General features: G+C 46.1%; 1 long non-coding RNA gene across 1 annotated transcript; it reads left to right on the plus strand.

Moving 5' to 3' along the window:
• The first annotated feature begins 15,798 nt into the window (after window positions 1-15,798).
• On the plus strand, window positions 15,799-21,676 carry LOC308354019. The gene is made up of 4 exons (XR_013967838.1): window positions 15,799-16,363; window positions 16,801-16,894; window positions 18,328-19,785; window positions 21,256-21,676. It is a non-coding gene; the product is annotated as an uncharacterized lncRNA (long non-coding RNA).
• The last annotated feature ends 1,292 nt before the right edge of the window (window positions 21,677-22,968 follow it).

The raw sequence follows: 22,968 nt of genomic DNA on the forward strand, positions 1-22,968 counted from the left end.
CTGAGTTTGTTTCCTGAGATTAAGAATCTCTCATGGTTTGTCTCCCTCCCGATCCCATCTTGTTTCATTTTTTCCCTCCCTACCCTCCATGACTCCCCACCCTGCCTCTCAAATTCCTCATCTCAGAGATATGATAATTGTCTTTCTCTGATTGACTTCTTACCCTCAGCATAATACCCTCTAGTTCCATCCACGTCATTGCAAATGGCAAGATTTCGGGGTTTTGATGGCTGCATAGTATTCCATTGTATATATACACCACATTTTCTTTATCCATTCATCTGTTGACGGACATCTAGGTTCTTTCCATAGTTTGGCTGTTGTGGACATTGCTGCTATAAACATTGGGGTGCACGTGCCCCTTCGGATCACTACATTTGTATCTTTAGGGTAAATACCCAGTAGTGTGATTGCTGGGTCGCAGGGTAGCTCTGTTTTCAACTTTTTGAGGAAACTCCATACTGTTTTCCAGAGTGGCAAGAATGCACACTCTTAAAAACACTTAGAAAATTAAGGAGAAAGAAGGAGAAACATCTCTCTCAACTTGAAAGCTATCATTGTTTTTTGTTTTTTGTTTTTTATTTAATTTTTTAAAGATTTTATTTATTGATTTGAGAGAGAGAATGAGCAGGGTGAGTGGCAGAGGGAGAGGGAGAAGCAGACTCCCCATGAGCCCCATGCGGGCCTTGGTCCTGGGACTCCAAGATCATGACCTGAGCTGAAGGCAGCCACTTAACTGACTGAGCCACCCAGGAGCCCTGGAAGCTATCATTATTATTCAGCTGCATTCTTTTCATCGTTTTTCCATGTACATAATTTCTAAATGTCACATTAACTATGTATATATGCAATTGTCTTCCTTTTAAAATTAGTCTTACAGGGGTGTCTGGGTGGCACAGTCAGTTAAGTGACCTCCTCTTGGTTTCAGCTCGGGCCGTGATCTTGGGGTTGTGGGATTGAGCCCTGCATCCTGCTCTGCACTTGGCACAGAGTCTGTTTGAGGCTGTCTTTCCCTATCCCTCTGCCCCTGCCCCCTTCATGTGCAGGATCTCTCTCAAATAAGTAAATCTTTAAAAATAAAATAAAATTAGGGGCACCTGTGTGGCTCAGTGGGTTAAGCCTCTGCCTTCATCTCAGGGTCCTGGGATCGAGTCCCACATCAGGCTCTGTGCTCAGCAGGGAGCCTGCTTCCTTCTCTCTCTCTGGCTGCCTCTCTTCCTACTTGTGATCTCTCACTGTCAAATAAATAAATAAAATCTTAAAAAAAATAAAATAATAAAATAAAATAAAATTATATTAACCTCACAGGATGAGGGTTTTCCATGTCATTTTGAAGTCTTTGTGGACACTAATTTTAATGATGATATGATAAAGTGATGGAATTGCATTATGTTCTCAATAATGCCCAATTTCTTTTTTTTTTTCTTAAGATTTTATTTATTCGACAGAAAGAGAGAGAGACGGTGAGAGAGAGAACACAAGCAGGCGGAGTGGGAGAGGGAGAAGCAGGCTTCCTGCTGAGCAGGGAGCCTGATGAGGGGCTCCATCCAGGACCCTGGGACCATGACCTGAACCAAAGGCAGATGCTTAACGATTGAGCTACCCAGGTGCCCTAATTCCCAGTTTCTTTTCTTTTGCCATTGTAAATAACACTACAATAAGTACCTTTGTGGGTCCAGACATTTTTTTCAAAGAAAGCCCGGAGAGCCCGGATTACACGTGGGTAAGAAGTAGCCCCCAGAGCTCTGTGCTTTCAGCAATGATGGTTTACTCATTGCTCATGCTGTATGTCCACTGCAGAAGTGGGAAAACGGAATAAAGTCTTAGAAAACTCAAGTTCCCTTCAATTCAAGGAAGAGCTGCTGAGTGCTTGTAATAAGGCTCCCTGCTAGCCCTGAATGTGCTGAAAAGATTTTCTGATGCGTCACAGATAAACGAAAACTGGCAACGACATTTTCATAACATGCTGTGTAAGAGCAGGAAGAAAAATCAATCAAGAAAAATGGCAAAAGACCATTTTTCTAGTCGAGTCATTCGTATGCCACGTCTGTATTGTTTTACTTGTCTCTTTTTCCTGTCTGCTTTAAAAAACCCTCCTCTGTGCATCAAGGCCAGCCTGGCAGGTCTCTGTGCCAGCAGTATAGCCTGAGCAGACGCGGTGCCAGGCTCTAGGATCACCAGCCTTGGTTTTGCAACACCCTTGTGCTCCCATGACCTTGAGAGCTGTTGTGAAATTTTCCAAACAAAACACATTTCAATTTACCAAAAACAATAAAATAACATAAAAATGCCCTTTGGGCAAATATTCACAGTGCTAGGAATTTTCCGAAGGAAATAGTCCACCAAAGGAAAAAAACGATAGACTCACAAAGATCTTTGTTATAGGTGTTTGTAATGGCAAATGATGGTAGGTAAATTGTAGGATAATTACAAGACCAAGTATCATGAATCAGTAAGCATTTCTAAGTATGAAATTTTCATAGATGCTTATGATTTAAGGTAAAAACGGGGGGGGAAGGGATAATACATTTCCATCTATATTCTACAATTATGTATAAAATGTTAATATACTTTAAGAGGGCCTGGTAGACATGTTGCAATGAACACTGGGTGTTATATAAGACTGATGAATGACTGACCTCCACCTCTGAAACCAAGAATACATCATATGTTAATTACTTGAATTTAAATTAAAAAAACATTTAAATTTAAAAATAAAAAACAAATAAATAAAAAATTTTTAAAAGTCTAGTAGGAAATATGGCAAATGGAATGGTTGGTTTGTGAGGTATGGGAATTTTTGCATTATTTTAAAAGATTTAATATCCTTATTGTTTTTGTTTTAACATTTGAAATAATTAAGCATTTTTAACAAAATACAGTAAAGTCCATTCCTGAGAGGGACACTGGGCCAAACTAATGCTTTTTAAAGTTGGAAACAAGGCCTGAGGTAGGTAACGAATATTGTGCTGAGAAGCTAGTCTGTTAGCTCTCTTGGAAGCATCAGTCCCTCCTTTGTCTGCTGTCCTCTTATTATTCATTATTCAGGACCTGAATTATTTAGATAAAATTTTCTGAAATAGGGCAGTTTGGAGAAAGAACAGCCCTTGGTGTCCAATCTCTTGCTACCACTTTCCAAAACTTGCGAAGCGAACAGGTTTGAACCTGCGGGCATGCTTCTGTGCAAAACACGTGGGTCTGAGGAACACGAGGCATTTTCCAGAACCAACTACACCCAAGTCTTTCATTTCGTTATGGATTAGGCACCCAGCGGACTCCCAACAAATCACTGATGAGTTGTGAAGGAGAAGAAATCCTACTGCTCACCGAAGCCCGAGGGGGGGAGGGGCCGTGTGCTCCTGAGCAGCGGGTGTCTTGCAGAGGAAGGCGGGAGGGACAATGGGCTGAGGCCCAAGGTCCCGTGGGGAGAGTGCACCCCATCACAGCCGACGCCCCGGGGGATCTCCCAGAGCCAGGGCACCCCAGCACCGGCGAAGGGAGGCCGAGAGCGCTACTCTGGGGTCTTGCCGTGATGTTCACGCCCCTGTTGATGAAAGGCGGCAGGAGTGGCTAAGGAAGACCACCAGAGCGCGGCCGGGCTCATGGAACTCCTGTCCACGACATTCCTTCCTGGGAGCTCGCTCCAGCCCTGCGGCTGCAGGGACAGGCTCTTGGAACCACTATGCAACCTTGAGTCAAAAATTCTTTGGAAACCTTCCTGTGCTTTGCCATTTGAATCCATGATACGCCAGCAAGGCCAGAGACTTTTTTTTTTTTAAGTACTTTTAACAACTCCCCCGTGTTGCTGTGGGTTTGTTTTGTTTTTGGTGTTTGGGGCTTGCCTGGAGCAGATCCAGGTTCCTCACTCGGTCAGCTGGGCGACGGGCACATCATGGCAGCCGGAGCCTTCTGAATCATACCACGGCATCCGTCTGGGCAGCTGGTGGCCACGTGCCACAATGTCACCTTGGCTGCGCTCCTGCAGACAGTGTAGGGGCTGTTGACAGCGGCATCCGCTCTGCTTCTCTGCACTGAGGCTGAACGGGGAAGGGACCAGCGAGGTTGGTGGGGGACCTGGAGGAGCCTTAAAGAGCCAGTTAGCCTCTGCTCAGGGTAGTGAGACTCGATGCACATGCACTGAGCTACGGGTTGGGCCGGCTTGAGAAGGCCCCGGGGTCAGACCGGCCGGTCTGGGTGGCCCGACGGGCCCCACTGGCTCTGTCCCCAGATGTTCGTTTACCCTACTTTATTGCAAATTGAGCTGACCTAGGTCTAGCCCTTGGGTGATTATAAAGTTTCAGTTCCCTTTGCAAAATATTTTGAGGTCCTCAGTAGAGATGAGCGATTGATTACTAAATGGGAGTAACAGATTAGATGTGGGTCTTCCCTTCTGGGCAGGCAGCAGATGATTCCTTCACTGTCCCATCTTGGCGAAGCCCCAGAAGGCTGGGCTCCCCACTTTCACTTTGCTTCTTAGGGTCTTCTTGAACGAAGAAGCTGTCAGAAACAGCAACAACAACAAAACCCCCTTTATTTAAATTATCTGATGTTTCCTTTGCCAAAGATTTAAAAGATGCAAAGATTTCAGAAAACTGTGGGGAATGAGCCTTACTGCCAAGTTGCAGGCAGGAGAGAACACTCTGAGTGGTTTTCAATCGTCTTCTGTAATAAATGATTAATTTCCCCATTATATTACATTAAAGGGATTAGAAATGATACTACCCTCCTTTTATATCCAATTTTATGAGTCACTTGTACAGGGGTGTAGCAGGAGTAATAAAAATGGGCCAGATAGTTAAAGAAACCATGTGCCAGCAGCAGGCTTCTGTGTGATGGGAATTTCTGTTAACCCTTCCTGTCCCCTGGGGGAGGGGCTGTCCAAGGAGGGAGGTCCTAGGAGAGAGGCTTTCTTCTGAAACAGGGGCCCCCAGCGCTACACTGGGATCAGAAGTCAGTGCCCGGGGGGCCTCTGGCCTCTGGGGAACCAATCCCGCACCCTTCTTTGGTGTAGGGCTTGATGAGCCTTCCCCCAGACCAGGCCAGATCTCCCACAAACTCCCTGCACTGGTTTCCTAGGGCTGCCATAGGAAATCCCACCAACGAGGAGGTTTAGAACAACATAAATGGATTCTCTTACGGTTCTGGGGGCCCGAAGTCTACAGTCCAGATATCTCCAGGGCCATGCTCTCCGAGAAGGTTCTAGGAGGGAACTACTCTAGCTTTCTCTTCCCGCCTCTGGAGGTTCCTTGGCTTCTGGTAGAATGACTCCAGTCTTCACTTGCTGTTCTCTTTCTGTGCATATCAGGCTCTAAACATCCCCCTTTCCAAGGACATGAATCAAATTAGATTAGGGCCCACCCTCATGTAGGACCCATCATAACTAATTTACATTCTCAACGACACTATGTCTAGCTCAGGTTACCATCCTGAGGGGCCAGGGGCTGGGACTTGAACAGATGAGTTTTGGAGAGACTAAAGAGGCACAACACCCATCTAGGTGGGCTTTTTCCAGACACTTCTCTTGCAGCTTTAGACTCTCCATCCCAAAGTTGTGGGTAAGTTGCCAGTCCATCAGGCTTGTCAATTCATACCCGGAGACCCGTTCTCCTCCCCCGTCCCCACACCCTTTCAAGAGGAGAAAAACTTGCTCGTGGGAAAGCCCACACATAGGTGAGGAACCCCAAATTTGGTTTGTGTCCTCCCTGTTCTCATTCCCATTTCCTCAGATTACAATCCTTTCCCCAAATCTCCTTTCAAGTCACAATCTGGAATTTACTCACCCTGAAGGAAGGCAGCACGTGACTGTGGAATCTTAGTGTTAGGTCTCCCAGTTCACCTGTCCAAGTCCCTTCCACAAATGACCTTGACATACCTGATACCAAAGCCTCAAGCCCAGTGAATGATGTTCATTGTGGAATTCTGGGCCCTGGTGACAAAGAGGGACAGTTTTTGTTTTTTGTTTGTTTTGCCAGGGCAGGAAGGGCTGATCATGAGGGTTCTGAGGTCATAGCCGTGAGGTCAACTCGTCTAGCTCTGGTGACTGTATGTGGGTTTTCTTGACTTACATTCAAATAACATCTTCCTTGGAGGCTGGGATTCTGAAAAAGGAGGGTGGGTAGGTGGGGAAGGGGTGAACATCCCTGCAAGGCTAACATAGGATGACTCCCTACCATCTTCACTCTGATACACTCTGCCCTTGAGGTGAACAAGTCTATCTCAGCCGTGAGTCGTGTTGGGGGGCGGGGGGCAGTGTACCTTGAAATTCTGCTCAGAGGGCTCAAAATACTTTCAACACTCAGCTCCTCCTCGACCACCATCAGGAAGAGATAGTTTAAGTGAATACAGTGAAATACTTGAGTTAATTTCTGCCGTATTTGTTGCTGTTTTCTATTTGTTGCCCTTGTTCTTTGTTCCTATTTTTGTCTCCCACTTTTTTTTCACTTTTTGTGGTTTTAATTGAACATTCCCTATGATTTCATTTTCTCTCTTAGCAAATCAGTTCTATTTCTTTTTAAAAATTTTTTGGTGGTTGCACTAGAATTTGCAATGTATTTTTACAATGAATCCAGGTTCAATTTCAAATATCACTATACCAGTTCACAGGTGGTGTGAGGGCCTTCCTCATCCTAATTCCTTCTGCCTGTCCCTTGCAGTCACTCATTTCACTTACATCTAAGTATACATAGTTGAAAACATTGTTGCCATTATTATGTGGAGCAAAATGTTATCTGTTAGATCAGTCAAAAATAAGAAAAATAAAAGTTTGTTATCTTAACTTATTCCTTCTCCGATGTTCTTCCTTTCTTTATATAACTCCAAGCTTCTGACCTGGATTATTTTCCTTCTCTCTAAGGAATTTCTTCGATGAGGCGCCTCGGAGGCTCAGTTGGTTGGCCATCTGACTCTTGATTTTGGTTCAGGTCATGATCTCAGGATTGTGAGATCCAGCCCGAAACTCACTGGGGGGGAGTCTGCTGGGGGTTCTCTCTCTTCCTCTGCTTCTACCTGCCCCTGCTCATGCACGTGCATACACACACTCTCTAAGTAAATAAATAAAATATTTTAAAAAAAGAACTTCTTTAAACATTTCTTGCAAAGCCAGTCTATTGGTAACAAATTACCTCGATTTTTGTTTCAGAAAGTCTTTGTTTCTCCTTTGCATTTGAGGGCTAATTTTGCAGGCTACAGAAGTCTAGGCTGGTAGTTTCTTTCTTTCTTTTTTTTTTTTTTTTATATTTTATTTACTTATTTGTCAGAGAAAGAGAGAGAGAACACAAGAAGGGGAGCAACAGGCAGAGGGAGAAGCAGGCTCTCCACTGAGCAGGGAGCCTGATGTGGGTCTTGATCCCAGGACCTTGGGATCATGGCCTGAGCCGAAGGCAGATGCTTAACCAATGAAGCCACCCAGGCATCCCTAAGCTGGTGGTTTCTTTCAATGATTTAAATATTTCACTTCACTTTCTTCTTGCTCGCATGATTTCTGAATAGAAGTTGGATGTAATTCTTATTTTGTTCCTCTATAGGTATTTTTTTCCTCTGCCTTCTGTTGGGATTTTTTTGTTTTAATTTTGGGCTTTCTGCAATTTGAAAATGATATGCCAAGCTGTAGGGCTTTTGGTTTCTTTTCTTTTCTTTTCTTTTCTTTTTTGACATTTATCCAGCTTGGTGTTCTCTGAGCTTCCTGACATCTGTGGTTTGGTGTCTGACATTCATTTGGGGAAATCCTCAGTCATTATTGTTTCAAATATTTCTTCTATTCTTTTATCTCTCTCTTTCCTTCTGCTATTCCCATTATGCACGTTATACCTTTTGTCCTTATCCCACAGTCCTTGAATATTGGTTTGTTTGTTTGTTTTCAGTCTCTGTTCTCTTTGCTTTTCGGTTTTAGAGCATTCTATTGATAGTTCTTCTAGCTCAGAGGTTCTTTCCTCAGCCAAGTCCAGTCTACTAATAAGACCATCAAAAGTGGTCTTCATTGATGTCATGGTGTTTTTCATCTTTAGCATTTCTTTCTGGTTCTTTCTTAGGATGTCCACCTCTCTGCGTACACCGCATCTGTTCTTCCCTGCTGTTAACTTCATCCATTAGCACATTCATCACAGTTACTTAAAATTCACAGTCTGATAATTCCAACATCCCTGACATGTCTGGTTCTGATACTTGTTCTGTCTCTTCAAGTTGTATGTTTTCACCTTTTGGCATGCCTTGTAATTTTTTTCTAGTTAGCCAGGTGTGGTGTACTGGATAAGAGGAATGGATATAAACAGCTCTTTGGCAATACGGTGGTGGGGTGTGGGGGAGGGGAAGTAACCCAGAGTTCTGTGACATATGTCAGTCTTCTAGCGAGCCTCAGTCTCTGGACTGTGAACTACAAAAGCATTTCTCAGTTTTGTTCTCTCCCTTAGGTGTGACACAGTGGAACGTGTGCACCAGAATTGGTTATTTCTCTTCCCCAGGTCAGCCAGGCTCTGAGAACACCCCAGTAAGTTAGGCTCTGGTAACCAGTCTTTCCTGTGGGCGGGCCTCGTTAAGAACAGAGTGCTCTGGGTGGCTCAGACGTTAAGCATCTGCCTTCAGCTCAGGTCATGATTCCAGGGTCCTGGGATAGAGCCCTGCATCAGGCTCCCTGCTCTGCAGGAAGCCTGCTTATCTGAACTCTGATAATGAATATTTAGGCCGTTTCTAATCTTTCCTTATCAAAGACAACGGTGCTGTCTATGTTCTTGTACACGCTCTTGGACAGATTCCCGTGGGTTTCTCTATGGCTGCGGTCAAAGCCTTCAAGAAGGCTGTGTCTTCAAGTGCCCCTGCCTACAGCCTCATCAATTCAGTAGGACGGACTAAGACGTTTTGTTAATCTGATGGGTTTTAACTTGCATGTCCTTGATTACTAATTTTAGCATTTTGGGATGTGTTTATTGGCCACTGGTGTTGCTTCCTGTGAAGCTCTGCAAGTTTGTACTGTTTGCTCATTTTGCTTTTTACGCTGTTTGCCTCAGTTTTGCATGGACGAATCTGAACAGAGTAAGTATCGTGATCAACCCTAAAAGGTAGAAAGCTACCCCCCAGGGGCAGCGTTGGTTTGTCTTCATGGTGATGACAGGCTTTTTTTCCCCTCAAAGATTTTAGTTATTTAATTGAGATAGAGCGAGAGCGAGAGCGAGAGAGAGACTCACCAGCAGGTAGGGAAGGACAGGGGAGTGATGGCAAAGTAAATGAGGACAGAGACAGACAGAAAAGTAGACCAAGGGAGGTGGTACCTCAGGAATTCTCTGCTAAGTTCTTCTATTTTCTGGGTGAATTAAGAAGGGGAGCAGGATGTTGAAGGCTTGAGAAAAGGAGAGAAACAGATATAATATTAATCAACTTTCAAAGGTTTTTATTTTTATTCCTGAAATTTTTATATCCCATGATAAACACCAAATTTAAAAAAAAAACTCTTAAAATGGGATGTCAACACACTGTTTTCTCTTTGGAATAAACTGCTAACCCGTAAGCAGTTTCTCTAGCAAAGAACACCGTTGAGTTCTGGAGGATTTCTACAAACCGCACTCTGTTTACCTTTCTCCAGAAACAAAAGTGACGGAATAGTTACCATCTGCTTGTCCTAAGCTTAAAGTCCAAGTTGTAATATTTATTCTGACTAACCTTCAGGGAATGACAAAGGAATCCTTTAGAGCAAAGGGAAAATTTTAACCGATGACCACACTCTGCAGCAAGTGCTGTGTTTAAGAGAAAAGGAGATGAAACTAGAAGAATACAATACTGCCCGCTTTGCTCTCCTGGAACCAGACCTGGTCTTTTTATAACAGGAGAATCAGAATAACCTTCCACGGCTGTGAGTCTGGCTGTGAGTCTGGCCACCACCGAACCCGGGCTGCCAAGCGCCGTGGGAGTTTCAAAACTGTTTTGAAACTGACCGCCCACACTCGCCACCTCCCTGCACCCACTGAATTTCAACACTGGCCTGGTGGTGCAATGTTGATATTCCCTGGCAGAAACTCCTTCCCAGAGGCTATAGGATGGGGCAGGCTTTCTACTAGCAGCTTCCCCCACACTGTGATTTGATAGTGTGTGGCAGACTTAGAAATGCATTTTATCTGAAAATTTATTTTCAGCACAAAATTTGGCCAGGCCATACATTTTCTCTTTGGCTCCTTCCCCCTCATCCTGTCTCTGATGCTGCTTGCTACAAACACCAACAGAAGTATGGATTTGACTACCAATGATTTGTTCAATTTCATTTAAAATGACTATTGACCTTTTCCACCTCCGACCTGATATCTTTCAGAGCTGATCTAATTTCTGTAGAGATCTGTGCCTGTAGACTCATGTGAATTTGTTAATTGAGTTAGAGCACCGCCAGGCCAGCAGAAGACCTTCACTTGGCTCTGTCCTGTGTCTAACACTGAAACCCTGGCTGCGATGAAGTTTTATGGGTTGAACACGTGAGAGCTGATGCATTGCGGCCCGCATGTGAACACTGATGCAGTCATTCCAAGGGGATGCACTGCTGGTCTCAGAATTGCAGAACGCACAAGACAGGCCTGGAAGTGGGAGGGCTGGTGACTTCCAAGCGGTGCCCCCTTCTTCTGGAAGCTCTCAAACACACCGCGTAGCGCTGGCCTGAGGGGCATGACTCAGCACTCTGGACCCAGTCTGGAGATGTGCTCTCCATTCCGTAGGACTGCGGTGTAAACGCTCTTCTCTGTGACTCAGCCGTCATGACCTCTGTGGGCAAGTTCCACGGCAGGTTCTGTGGGCCAGCGCTGTGCATCTAAATGCAAAGGCTTTATCAGCCAGGCTGATGGATGGAGCAGCTGCCACTTCCCAGGGAAACCAGGAGTTTCCCCCTGGGTCAGCAGGGAAGGGTTTCCTGTGAGGATACCACGTGTAAAGTCCTTGGGGAGGCAAGGCTTTCTGAGGATGTGAGTTAGCACGGCGAAGCTCACCAGGGCTTCTCTGGTTTGATATAAATAACTCCGTACTGGCAGCAGATGGGACGAGAGCCAAGGAGTAATGAATACTAGGACAAACAAACAGGCCTCTGGGATGCCGGCCCAGCCACTCCAAACCACGGGTGGCAACAGGCTCGGAGGTGGTGGTGGGCGAAATCGTACCGGCAACACTGCCGTAATCCTGCGGCGCAAAGGGAGGGGAGCTCTGGAGGAGAATGCGAGCATAGATCACACGGATCTAGAGCATTCGCTTAAAGGGCCACAGCTGTGAAGCATGTTCACTCGCCTGATTGGATGTTTACAGATTAACCAACAAAGCAGGATTTATATACTGGACACTGTTTGCAAGTGCCCTGCTTGAGAGAGAGCAAGAGTCGTGAGACAGCTCCAGAAGGACCCGCGGCCAGCAGAGCTGACAATCCAGTGCACAGTCCCGGGAGCAGAAGGAAGCCCTGCGTTTAGTCTGGCAGTTTTATATACTATAGAACTAACTCCTGTGTAAAAGAGACTCCCGCAAGGGAAGTAAGGGAGGGAGGAGAGTGAGATGAACCGAGTGCGCGACCGTCAGGGAAGAAGTCAATATGGGAGGCAGAGCTGCTTTGAGCTCTGATGTCATAGTCAGTACGGTGATGGTGAGCCTCGGGACAGACCAGCAGCCAAAGCGGGTAAGGAGCACAAATGGAGACCCCTGCATTATGCTAGGACGGTTGTCCCACCCTCAGCAGAAGCAAACTCAAGGCCTCTCTGGATAAAAGCATCCCCATCGCAGGCCCTCGGGATTCCGCCCAATGAAGATCAACCAATGAATCCAGAATTAAAGAACATGAAACCTACAAGCAAATGGGCCACCGTGAGTGAGAATTAGCAGAAACTATGAATCCCAGAATTAAACCTCTGTCGTTTAGGTAATGAAATTATCAGACACAAATATATATAAAATAACCATGGAGCCAATGTAGAAAGTCGGGGGGGAAAAAAAAAGAAAGATCGTTAAACTAGGCAAGCAGTAAGAGACCAGAAAAAAGACCAGGAAGGTTTTGAAAAAAGAAAAAAAAATAGATTTAAAAGGTCAATGTGAAAAATGAAAAATAGAATTGTAAAAGTTAAAGACAATGCCCCTTGATGAGGGGGTGAAACAGCCAATGAGACATAGCTGAGGAGGTCACTTTATTCCCTGAACAAATATGTTTTTAATATTTACCACGAGTCAACTACCATTCTAGGCTGGGAGAATATAGCAATGGACAGAACAAAGTCCCCGCCCACACATAGATTACAAAATAGATTGTAGCAAGTAAGTAAAATACAGAGCATAATATCCGGAAACGTAACTCAGGGAAGGAGGCTAGAGAGCACTGCTGGTGAGGAGGACTGTGTTTTAATAAATAGGAAGGACGGAAAAACAGCTCGCCAAGAAGCGGACATGTGGGTAAAGGTTGAAAGAGATGAAGGAACAACACATGGGCATACTGGAGGGAAAAGCACAGCGGGCAAATGGAACGACAAGTACAGTGGCCTCGAGGTACAGATCCAGCTGATCTATGTTAACTCCTGGCAAAGAGGCCGGTGTGGGTGGGAGAGTGGGAAGGGGGCTCTGAGAGGTAATGGGAGGCAGGTCCCGGGAGCCCTGCCGAGTAAGACAGGACGTACCAGCCTGCAATCACACTTTAAAGGCCCATATGAAGTTAGTGGTTATGAATTTAAATTTGAATTTAGCTGTAAAGTGCGGCTTGCAAGCAACCCCTGTAACGATCCCGGCTTGTCCGGTGTCTGGAGTCCTCTCCTCCCCCTCGTCTGTCTTTGGTATTTTCCCTGACCCCTTCTGCCGGATTTATTTGCACCCCCATCCCCGTTCTGACATTGTATCAGAGCCAACATTGTATCACGGTTACTGTTTTATGCCTTTAACTGGGGACTCTTTAAGGGCCACGAGGAGCTGTAGTCAATGAATGCAACGCTCCATGAATTGAACTGTGCCCGTGCCTGCTTCGGCAGCACATACACTGGACTGGACTGCGCTCCATAAAATCCTGCCAGATTATTGCCAGAAAGGACTAAATGGTGACTGTTTGCAAGAAGACTTCTTTTGGCGCCGTCACCAGATTTGGTTTGTCGTTAATTTAAGCATACTGCTGAATGTGCAATCAATATTTTAGTAATTATGTACAAATAGTTCTCGTTATAAATCAAAGTTGTTATTACTGCCTTAAGCTTTGGCTTTGGTAACAAGTCTTTTCTTGGAGACCGTGCTGTTTTCCTGATGTCAGCTGCCTCGGCTGGGTCCTATGCCATTTCCCTACACAGCAGCATGCTGGGGTTAGCTGGTTAAGGAGGCCAGATCCTGGGACGCCCAGGTGGCTCAGTCAGGTAAGTGTTCAATTCGATTTCAGCTCAAGTCATAATCTCAGAGTCAAGGGATCAAGCCCTGCATGGGGCTCCAGGCTCGATGGGGATTCTGGTTGCCCCTCTCCCTACTCTCTCGCAAATGCTCTTTCTCCTCTCTCAAATGAATGAATGAATGAATGAATTTTAAAAAGAAGTACGGATCCTACTTCCCTGACCCCCCTGGAGTACATCTTAAGTACCTCGCTCGCCAATGAGAAGATCATACCTCTGCTCCTCAATGCAGGATTCCAGCCAGAAGGCCACCATAATCTCTTTCACAAAACTGTCCGAGGAATTACTGAAGCCCAAGATCACTCCACCTGAAGAAAGCTCTGGAACACAAGCTGTAAGGCAGAGTTATCCCATCTTGATGTCCTCCCGTCATTGTCCCCTGGTGGCTCACCAGTCCCAGGCTGCTGGCCACATGGCCAGGGTGCTTACGGGAGTAGGGGCTACCCCACCCGTCCCCTGGGTCAGGCAGCTCCCATGTGCCAACCCAGCTCTCTAGGCGAGCAGCTCTAAGCAGTTGGGGGACAGGTACACTGGTCAGGTAAGGGGCTCCTGGACTGGCACCCAGGCCAATCAGTTCACACTCCCAGGAGATTCAAACTAGAACAAGATGGCTTAGCCAGCAAAGATGAAGGAAAGCACAAAATCTACCTATTTTTTTCTCCTTTTCCCAAGAAGCATTGGGCTTAGTTATAAACCAAGACAAAAGGGTTTTTTAGAGAGTGGTGTCCTAGGATGAGGAAATCCGTATGTAGCCCAACATTTTCACTACCAAATGGCTCAGCTTTATCTAAACTTGTTCAAAGCATGACAATATGTAGTTTTCCATCTTCACCAAGGGATCCCGTCTGAGTTCTCTGGCATCTCCCTCCAGAACCTCCACGGCCCGCACCCCCACCACACCGGCGTAGGACAGAGCTCTACTATTTAGCTCCAAGTCACCGTAATCACCCACATTCCTGGCCATCACGATTTCAACTCCCTAAATGTGTACTGGGTGGGAAGAAAATCCAGATGTAATCATGAACAAGAGTAGGAAACCGTACTTCAGCAGTCAGCACCCCAGAAGCTGACCCATTCCTACATTTAATTAGAGAGAGCTCTCATCCGAATCGACAGCAGAATCAACACCAGCCGCACGCATAATGGCTTGATGCGACTGCTTATAATCAAAGGGGGAAACACTGTCCACCTCCTCATTTTACCTCAGTGTCATGTCTGCTATTATTGTCCACAAAGCCTTTGTTTCCAGCCCAGCACAGACATTGTAAGAGGGCTCACTAACTAGTTCTTTTAAAAGACAAATCAGTGTGTCCAAAGCTCTGCTGTATGCCTCCCTTCTGGTTCAAAGCAACATTTATGTCCCTCTCTGGTGACCCAGACCCATGGAAACCCCACTGGACTTGCTTCCCCCCGCCCCCCACAAACACACCCATTCTCACATAGGTCCCCATGAAACACCTGCGTATTCTCCTCCCTTCTTGCCTTTGGTTCAAAATAAATTAAGAACCCAAAACAAAGATTCTAACAAGAGAGGAAAACAAATACCTAATTTACCAAAAGAACAAGTCCTTTACCCCCTGGGAGGTATGAGTAGCTCACGCCTTCTGCTGAATCAGGGCGCTAAATTAAAAAAAAAAAAAAAAAAAAACGCATGTGTAAAATACATACTTAAGTCTTACCTCCGACAGATGACTAATGGCAATTAGGCTGTGTTTTGTTCCTTGTTCAATTCAGAGATAATTATTTACTCAATAAAATTTAAACAGTTATCATAGCATAATTGGAAGCTCAGGGTAGTCTCTTCCTCTCCCCGCCCCTTCCCAGCTGCAGCTGACACAGTCACGTAGTAGACAACATGATTATTAGTTTGCTTCTATAGCTTTGTGACAATTTATGGGGAGGAAATCCACAGGCCTCCTCCTCTTTAACAGCCCTCCTGAAACAGCCCCTTGTAAATTCTCGCCTGACCTGAACCGTCACCCTCTTATTTCTAACTGATTTATTTTCTCCACTCCTCAGGAAAGGGAGCTGTTTTTCAAGCTTCCTATTTGGGAAGGGGACACTGGCAAGCTAGAAGTTCTCTGCTTTTCATTTACAAGCTTTTCAGGGCTGAGAGGAGTTTGAAGCATCCAAGAGAACCACGGGGCATCTGTCCAGTGGTCTGAGGGTAACCTGGGCACTAAATGGGTTTCAAGATCAGGAAATATTAGGAAGAGATGGGACGTGGGTGGTCACAGGGGACACCTGCCTAGCCTAGCAGGCGAGCTAACTAGAGTCCAGTGATTCTCCAGCTAAGAGCTAGTCAATAGTTAACAGCTCATTAGTAGAAGAGCTGGGTCTGGGTCTAGACCAGGTCATGATCGCTTCCCCTACACCCCCTCACCATGGAGGCAACTACCCTTCTCCCCACCCTGCAGTATGGCTGTTTCTTGGGCAGCTCTGTGGGTCTCTTCTGACTTTTGAAAGGTACCATCCTTCTGTAGGGACTGACTTTCTACAGCAATCTGGGAAATGTGATGCCTGGGAAAGGGGTGGGAGGGAATGAACCTTGATTTAAAATAAACCCCCCAAACCACTCCGTTGTATCAAAATGTGGTTCAGGAATCATGAAAACAAGGCCTGTGTTTGGTGCACGTCTAAAGAATACAAAATGGCCCTTCTTAGAACCCATGTTAAGGTAGCAACATTCCAGCCGTGTTCTGTGCTTCTGCGTGGCTCCTTCCACTCATGGGGCAGGCCGCGGAGGCTACGAGGAAGCAGATTCGAGCAGTCCCAAGATTTCAGTCTATCTGGGCCCGCCAGCCCTTCGTGCAGCATGATGTATGTAGCTGCTGCCTTTGTTGGAAACCCAGAGCCGAAGCCTCATCGCCTTTTCTCCCCACTCACAAAGGCCTTCCTCCATCTGCATTTTATTGCTACGGAGATCGGAGATCAGAGATTGAATGGCTGCCGTTCCAGGCCGCAGAAAGTCCTTGGCTCAGCAGCACCTCTGAGTCATCCTTAGAGAGGTAAGAGGAGCAAAGAGGCAGATGAGCAGGGCACTAGTGGGCTGCATTCTGGGGGAGGTGGAGGGAAATGCGGCCCGCCAGAGGAGCCCAGGTCGCAAAGACACTGCAGGCAGGTGTTCTGTCCTCCTTTTCATTTGCTTCTGTTGATCCCTCCATTCCTGAGGTTTGCAGATCCCAGCCCCTGCCACCCGGGAGCGCAAGGAGATTGGGCTGTGTTCTGCCTAGAATCTACCAGTGCTCTGAAACTGCCTCTTTCCAGTCCACCAATGGGGAACAAACAATGCCATGGAGATTTAAATCTTCAGTAAAGAGGACACTTCTTTATTGGAAAAAGTCTTTGTCCTTTCCAAAGGGGATAAAAGATTATAGACCAACTGGTTATTTAAGTTTATGAAAATATACAACATAGGTTGCTAATGCTTTTCTATTATTTTCAGTGATAACTGTAAATTAAGGAAAAGGCAAGAAGACTTGAGGATTTTTCTTCCTGAAAACAAAATATGGATTGTGTCCAGGAGCTCTCAAAAAATAGTAAGTATTTCCTTGAAAAATATATCAAACAAGAGAAAGACAAATACTTTTGTATTATCTTCTGAGCTGCCAATTGTTAAAGCAGCTTTCTCAGGCAAAATGTCCTGATTCAGTGTGTCCTCCCAACCTGGGACCGGACAAGTGAGGGAAGTGCCTGTCAGAGATCAGTTTAGCCAAGGTGCGAGGGAAGAGATTGCTCCCCCATCCCCCACCATCCTTCTGCCTCTTAGGACCGCTGCTTACAAAGGATCTCACGTTTTACATTTTATGACCACATTTCTTGCACCCAGTGCCCCTCCCACCACCACCTCTCCCAGGCCATTTGCTGGGCCCCAGAGCTCACGGAGCTGCTGTGGGCTGTGGGTCATATGCACAGCGCACGGCCAAGGGGGTGACTCTGTCTCCTACAAGCCACGCCTCGCTGCTCATTGTTTCCTCCCGAAGCCACAGCCGCTCTTTGAGCAAGACTGCCTCAGGCTCCTCATCTGCAGTGCGGGGACATTTCCACCTAGTTTGGATTTCCTCTCTCCTGAGAGCAGAGCCTGAGTAAAGAATTGGGAGCAGATTTATCCTTTGGAAAGCATACTCATTTCCTAGGGCTGCTGAAACAAAGGACCACAAACTGATGGCTTACAGGAACAGAAACATATTTTCTTCCAGTTTTAGAGGCCGGAAGTCCCAACCGAGGCGTTGGCAGGATCACGCTCCTTCTGCAGTTTCCAGGGGAGAATCCTTTGGTGCCTCTTCCCGGCTTCTGGTGGTTGCTCACCATCCGTGGCAATTTCCGGCTTGTCACTCATCCCTGCAATCTTTCCTTCTGTCGTCCCAGGGCCTTCTTTTGTGTGTCTCTGTACACCCTCTTCTGTCTCCCCTAAGGTCACTCTCATTCGATTTGGGGCCCACCTGAACTCTGTACATTCTCACCTCAATCCTTATCTTAATTACATTCTGACGTTCCAAGTGGACACGAAATTTTAGGGAGACATTATTCAACCCAGCTCAGGGCTCCAGGCTCCTTTCAGGTTCTTTCTTAGTTCTGGAATTATCTACTGCTGGCACTGGGGCAGTGGATGCCAGGAGAGGAGATCATCACTGGTGCTCGAAATATCCGCTCACCACTGACTCCTATGGCTGAGTTTCCCCACGAACAATTTCGAAATCATTTGACTCAATCTTCAAGACTCAATCCTCTGAGAAATGGCAAATATCACCGAGAGATCATTTCTCAAGCTGTGATTCCTGGGGGGCGGGTGGGTGGGGAGCATCAGAATCACCTGCCTGGTCGGGGTGTCTTACAAAGAACACCTGCTCTGGGATTCTGCAAGAGGTGGGCGGGAAGTTGTGCATGGTGAAGGGGTCCCTTACATAGTAAACTGCCAACACTCTGCAAACGTTTTCTCTATCTCAGCTGTGTAACTTCTGTTTCCAACCAGGATTACCCACTTCCTGGCCATCAGTTGACCTTAGCACTTGTTTGGGGGCTGGCGGAAGATGTGAAGAGAGAAAAGAGAAGATACACCAAGGAGCAGCCCCTGAAAGGGCAAACCACCGAAATTTCACTCTTCCTCCATTTTCTAGAATAATCAGGCCCAGATGTGTAGCAGGGATGGCAAGTCCAGCCTGGCCCACTATGAAATCTGGTGTGAATTATGTGACTGCGCGGCATGCTGTGTTAGGAAAGATTCTGAGGCCGCATCTGTGCTAAGTGGAAAGAGAGCCGTGATAGAGTCACCATCTACCACAAACCTCCCCAGGGACTCTCAAGCATATGCCACATGCTCGTCATCCCTGGTCTATAGCTTTTTGGGGGGACCAATTCCTAAATATGTTGCTGCCAAACATAGGGAAGAGATTTTTATGTCCTGATATAAAAATATACGAAGTCATAAAAATAAGCTATTGCTATGCTATCACTACTTTTTTATATTTCTACAGACATCTTAATGCTCAGTGTACAAATCTTGTGATTTTTGAATCATAAATTCTTAGACACAAGGCATGGGGTCAGTTCCTCCTCTGCAGCCAAAGGCATGCTGGGTAGCGGTTGTATAAGTAGGGTGAGTGGGCCTGGGCCAAGCCTGAGCTCAACATCTTGGAGTTGGGGTTAGAGGAGTGAATAGGACAATGGGGATCGGAGGGCTTTTGTCCCAGTCCTGACCCTGCAGGCACCGCCATGGTCATGCATTTCAAGCCTCGGCACCTTGGCGTCCCCATCTGTGAAAGGGGTATAGCCAGTCCACCCTTCTCTTCCCCCATAGGTTGGTGCCCAGTGGGGATGGAACAAGAGTGCGGGCTCAGGACAGGCTGGCAATGTCTTTTAGAAATCATTCCTGCACATTCTGAGGCCAGTGCCATGACAAATAAGAACGTTTGCTGAGGAGGGCACTGCCCAGGAAATCCAGCTCTGACGGTTAAAGAAAGCCATCTGGAAGTCTCCAAAGACCAGGGGTTCTGAAGACGCCAAACAAGGAAATGTGACAGTGTGAACAGTCAGCAGTGTCCCTGGGATGGCGTACAAGGAACAATCTGCAAGAGGGACTGCCAGGAGCTGACCTTTTACTGCACTGGCACCATGTGCAGAAGCCCAGGATGGGCGGCCAAGGTCATGTGCCCTCATAGCCAGTGTCTGAGGACATTAGAAGGAGCCTTAGACATGACTCAGTGAAACACTTGCTTCTGAGCAAGCAGAAGGTAAAGTTTTTGTTCCAAGATCCCACAGCTAATTAGTGGCTGCACGGAGACGAGAATGCCACTCTGCAGATGCCAGGAAGAAGAGAATTTGCAGGATGTTGGAGGGAAGGCCCAGAAGAAGTCCTATATTCCCTGCAAATAGCTGGCCTTGACCCCAGCGGAATGCAGCTGGGCCCTGATATCCATGGGCCCCTTCCCAGGTAAGGGGGTTGCAGCTTGAATGGGAGAAAATCAACTTGTGGGATTTCAGTTTTTAAATGTTTAATCCTATTTAACGAGACCAGATTGACAGCAAGAAGTTATGGGGTTATAAGAGCAGAATGGGATGTTCCTGAGATCTGAACCCCAGTGTCGGGGCAGTGAAATTTTAAAACCTGGTCTAACCATCTAAAAGTTGGTCTGCTTTTCACTCACCATGCACTGGCAATCCTAAATAACATTAGTGACACAGTAGTCTGCCCTGAATAGTCTTTTTATTATTATTATTTTTTAAAGATTTTTATTTATTTGACAGACAGAGATCACAAGTAGGCAGAGAGGCAGGCGGGGCGGGGGGACAGGCTCCCTGCTGAGCGGAGAGCCCAACATGGGGCTCGATCCCAGGACCCTGAGATCATGACCCGAGCCGAAGGCAGAGGCTTTGACCCACTGAGCCACCCAGGCGCCCCTGCCCTGAATAATCTTAAACCCAAATAAGCACATTCGTATTCTTTATCCTTTAAAAAGTACTGTATTCTGTATGGGAGTTAACTTAGCACATGGCTTTGTTTCCAAATAGTGGATGAGAAGTAGACAACGCGAGCCCTCATAGACAGAGGCATGGACTTGAGTGACTTTAATCCTGTTGTTGTATGGAACCATGCAGAAATATTTGCAAACTGGCAGGATCGACCTTGAAAAAGGCACACAAACACTTTAAAATGATTCCTCAAGATCAGTGCAAAGGAACTGTGGAGAGGACTATGACTTCTGCCAAAAACAAAACAAAACAAAAAGTAAATAAATAGAAAAAAGAATCAAATGTAAGGAAGAAATGTTAGGAGAAACAAGCAGAGGTGCGGTCTGACATTGCCTGGGGAAATTAACAGGGCAGTGTTTGAAGCCTGAGTCAATTTCTCCAGGAAATGGACAAGAACACAATGGCTCAGATAAGTCCCTATTTGCTGTCATTCGGACACTTTCTCTATCTTTGCACATGTGAAATTTGAGAACCAAATACAATAGTAATCTGTGATAAATTTCCAGCGGATCAGTTTTTGGCAAAAATTTTTCAACCTAGAGGACATTTGGAAGCTGCTAGAATTGGCTGCTTGGGTGCCTCAATTGGTTAAGCAACTGCCTTTGGCTCAGGTCATGATCCTGGAGTCCCAGGATTGAGTCCCACATCAGGCTCCCTGCTCTGCAGGAAGTCTGCTTCTCCCTCTGACCTATCCCCTCTCATGCTGTCTCTCATTCTTGCTCTCTCTCTCAAATAAATACATAAAATCTTTAAAAAAAAAAAAAAAAGAAAGAAAGTAAGTAAGCTGCTAGAATTGGTTCTGAAGGAACAAAGATGTGAACTATCTTGCCCTTTCTGGAATTCACTGTGACATGGGATTGGTATGTGTCACTGCCAAGTTTATCCTCATGCTTCAGGCTTTCCTTAACTGCTTGTCTGTCTCTTGTTACAGGTAAAAATAAACTTCACAGTCTATCAACTATACTTCAATTTTAAAAGGTGAGAAAACTTTAGAAATTAAAATGAGTAAAAAACATTCCGCAACGAACTATGAGACACACTGACAAATCCGACAATGCTGCTTATTGAATGTGACTATTCGGGATCGATTTTGATGAAATCACCGACAAGTCTGCAGAAGTCTCAAAGACAAAAACTGTAATGTTCCATTTGTTCCTAACATATAGGCAAAAGGCTCTCCCTTTTCTTTAAAGAAAAAAAAAAAGACTGAAAGTATTTACCGCTCACCCCCACCGTTTTATGGTAATATACTATTCATTTACTAATTGACTCATGTATGTATTTAACTGCCATGATTATGTATGTGATGTATAATAAAAGAAAAAATTCATTGTCTGCATTTCTTTCCCTGCCATTGCTGTTTTTTCTTTAATTTCATGAGACGACTCAAATTAACTGTATGCTATGGTAGGGGAGTTGTTAGAAAGAAGCCACCGTGGGTGTGAAGTGCTCCAGGCCACCGCTGGAGAAGGTACAGCCTTCTGGGAGTTTCCGCCCACCCATCCAAGGTAACGTTCACTCTTCCAGAGAGCACGGCTACATAATTTTGTAGTAACAACAGCACCAACGTTGGCGCTAACACTTCCCCGGCTACTTGACCGCACAGCGGATCCTTGCATCTGCTTCTCTCAGGTGGCTGCCCCAAGAGTCCGCTGAATCCTGCTGGAGGCAGGTACCTTGATTCTGGGGGAAACGCCAGCCTCTCCTCAGGTTCTCTTCTTTCAACCCAAGGCCAGCCTGAGTAATTTCTCAGGCCTGGGAAGCCTGCAGCCTGCCTTCTGTTCTCTTCTCCGTCTGAAATGAACTCTTCTGCCCCCCATGCTCCCCTTCCCTGGCTCCTTCTCAGTCCTCACCCACGGCAGCCTGTGTGACACGGCGCAGAAAGCAAGGTCTTGGGGAGGGGTGAAAAATAGATCTAAATTTGATAATCCTGGCTCTGCCACTTACTTGCTGTCTGATCTCGGGGGTTTCAATCTCTGAGCCTTGGTTTTTTTATTTATAAGAAGGGGATAATAGCAGATTATGAAAATTAAATGAGTCAGCATATGAGGGGGACTCAGTACAGTTTGCCCTGTAGGCAACAAGACTACGGACTCTAGGGATGGATGGTCTACTGACAGAATTTTAGGGCTCAGCCAACAGTGGAGTTGGGAGGAATTTTAGGGGCAACCGGTCTTCTCTTTTGAAACATCTACTCTGCATTGTCTGAAAGAATCTAACAATTGGCAGGTGGCTTTGCCCTTCCCATTGGGCACCCACATTAAACTCCGATCAGAGTCTCATCTCAGGGCCTGCTCTCAAACAGCTGCATTGAGGAGGCTTGTGAGGCTCTGTCTCTGCCCCACGAGAACAAAGGGTGAGCTTGAGCAGCCGCCCCTGCCACGGCAGAGGAAGCCGAGAACGCTGGCAAACGGAGCTCCATATCTGCCATCCCTCTGTTTGCCTCCCAGCGCGTATCCCACATCCTAAGGCTACGTGTCTGACGAAGGTGTAGAACAAAGTCTGGATATTTAAGCAGGCACAAATGCACATTTGGCTTGTTTGAATTCAGATGATGTTTTCCTTGAGCCAGGGCTGTGATCTGAGAGGTGGGCCCAGGCCCAATCTTAAAGAGCTGCTTGGCAACTCTAACAATTGGTAAAAG

Source organism: Martes martes (assembly GCF_963455335.1).
Source record: "Martes martes genome assembly, chromosome: 13".
Taxonomy (NCBI): Eukaryota; Metazoa; Chordata; class Mammalia; order Carnivora; family Mustelidae; genus Martes; species Martes martes.